The following is a 2,719-nucleotide window of genomic DNA, read 5'->3' as shown; positions in this document are numbered from 1 at the left end:
ACAAAAAAAAAAAAAAAAAAAAAAAAAAAAAAAAAAAAAAAAAAAAAAAAAAAAAAAAAAAAAACTCTGGTGGTAATAGACCAGAAAAAGAAACCCAAGCCTAAAAAACATTCAGTGAATTTTACCTGGTGATAAAAGATGACATGAGGCAATTTTAAATGAGCAATAAACCACTCAATATCTTGCAGTTGAATAATTCAGTTTTAATAAAAAGGAATCCAATAAATCAAATTCTTATAAAAGATACAGTATAGATTTTATTATAACATCTGTAACTAGAAATATAAAACATTAATTTCAAGTGTGAAAACAATTTCAAATTGACATGCTCATTTCTCCCACATGCAATATGTACACAGAGATATATTTTGTTTTAAGTATTTAAATGTAATAGTGAACTAGGTAGGATTCTAAGTTATTGTTTTTTCACCAAGTAATTCTTATAGTGACTAATTTTTTCCACTAAACTTTTCAAGATTATTATAAATAGGACCATCTGTGAGTTTCAAGCTCTTATATGGTTCCCCTAAACGTGGACACAAAGTCATTTTACAGAAGGTTTACTTGCTCAGATGGCATTTGGTTCAGTCTTTTCTTTAGAATTTGACATAAAACTAGGAGTGCTAACATTTCTTTAAAAAGCGAGCAGAAATATAAATTTATTTAAAATAAATAAGATGCAAAAATAACTATATGTAAAAGTAAAGAATGATATTATTTTCTTGAATAATAGTGAAAAGTAAAATTAAGATGTGTATACTGAATGTAAAAATGCTTTCTCTTTTGAGTTAATCCTCATAGCTACTCTGCAAGTCCTCTTTAATATTTACCCATGTCTTTACAGCTCATGTTTTGACATAGAAACTCCACTTCCAGGAAAGTACAATAAGAAAATAGTCAGTGGTGGCAGCAAGATCTGTGAAAGATAATATTCAGTTTAATACACAGCGTTTATAACAGTTTTGAAAATAACCTGGATATTAGGCATATAACATGATTAAAAATTGATTTAGAGTCAGGAAGGCAACCTGGGTCCAAAAGAAAACACACATGTGAAGGTAGCCCATTGGAGGCCCCGCTTGGGCCAGGAGGGCATCTTGCAGTGAGTGACCTGGAGCAGCAGGAGCTAAGTGCCACAGAACGCCTAGACCTGGGCTGGCAGGGTCGCTGCCTTGTGCACACATTTCAGGGGCCCTGCACATTGGAATGACTTTTTTTGCATGGAAAGACAGGGGCTGTAGCCCTAGGCCAGCAACCGTGTAAGCCTGTTCCTGTTTCTCCCCTTGGAGACACTCTAATCTTTCATGTGTTCCCAATCCCACAAGAGATTGAGTAAATGTCCCAAGGACCACGAAGACTCATGCCTATGAGATGGTTTCTGGCCCCATAACTTCTTCATGGTTTCAGAAAGATGACTAGCAAGGATCACTCCCACTGGCAGGGGCTGTATTTCTTTTACCAGAGAGCAGAAGATTGGTGTGCAGGAAAGATGCTGACATGCTGAGTTCTTTCTTTTCAACAGAGGAGAGTTCAGGACTTTGAGCAACTGGCAGAGTTCACGGGCTGTAGCCAAATGTGTGACCGGTATGCTTACTCTTGCTCTTTTGCTATCCAGTTGCTGTGCTGCCTATGGTCTGCAGGTCCTGAAGACTGAGGAGACAGCAGTAGTCATCCATTCCTGGGGAGTTTACTACCACTGGTACTCTTCACAGGTTCCCCATCATACGTCAGGCAACCTTCACGGAGTGTCTCAGCTTATCCCTGGAGGGTTTACATGACCATCAACAACTTCAATCAATGTGCTCCATTACCACTGATTTGCCAATGATATGCTTTTTTCTTGGAGTCTAAGCCATACCAAAGGAAAGATAAATATTCCCCGTGCAAATGAAATCACTCTTTTAGCTCTGCTTAGGAACTCTTGCCTACTCTGCCACCTAATACCATTGCCCGGAGGGTAGAAAGGTAGGGAATGCGGTCAAAATTAAAAGAGATTATATTCTGTGATTGCAATGATAACAGAGTTCAAGAGAAGGTAGGTTGAAGGATGTTTTGTTTGATATCTTTACTATAAAATTATGTATGGTAAAGTCAACATAATCAGAAAATGAACTATCATTCATATTTTGTCTGAATACTGCAGGCAAAACTCACATTTATAGTCACTATCAATGAAACATAGTAATGAGAAATTTTGGAAGAGTCACTGGAAGCCAAAGTTCAAGGACTGCAAGGTGGATGATGCAGTGTCATGAGAAATAATGTAATCAGCAATAAATAGTGCTATTAGGAGATTGCAAGAGGAAGATTATTAATATCATTTCAATACAGATAGGTTCAGAAGGTATTATAAGTGATAACAGCACTGATCTTTTTTTCAGGGAGATACTAGCCAGGAATGGTACATTTGACAATACAAAATAGAAGAAGCTGGTTTCTGGATCTGTACAGAAAGTGATAGTGTCTAGACATCATGAATATTCACATGTACTGATTTGAAAATAAACAAATACATATATGCTTCTACTAATTTTTCCATTTACTGATATGCCTCCATACCTTACATGAATCCATAAGTTTCTAAATCATTTTACTCAAAATATTTATAAAGACAAAAGCCATGAAAATATTTTTCTGGGACCACGCAAAACCTGTTGATGGCCTTGCTGCTACACATAGAGTGGCTCAGCAAAAAAAAAAAAAAAAAAAAAAAAAAAAA

The sequence above is a fragment of the Rhinopithecus bieti genome, unplaced genomic scaffold, assembly GCF_001698545.2.
Source record: "Rhinopithecus bieti isolate Rb0 unplaced genomic scaffold, ASM169854v2 scaffold_30927, whole genome shotgun sequence".
NCBI lineage: Eukaryota > Metazoa > Chordata > Mammalia > Primates > Cercopithecidae > Rhinopithecus > Rhinopithecus bieti.
The sequence above is the reverse complement of the archived record's forward strand: the minus strand, read 5'-3'. Positions refer to the sequence as shown.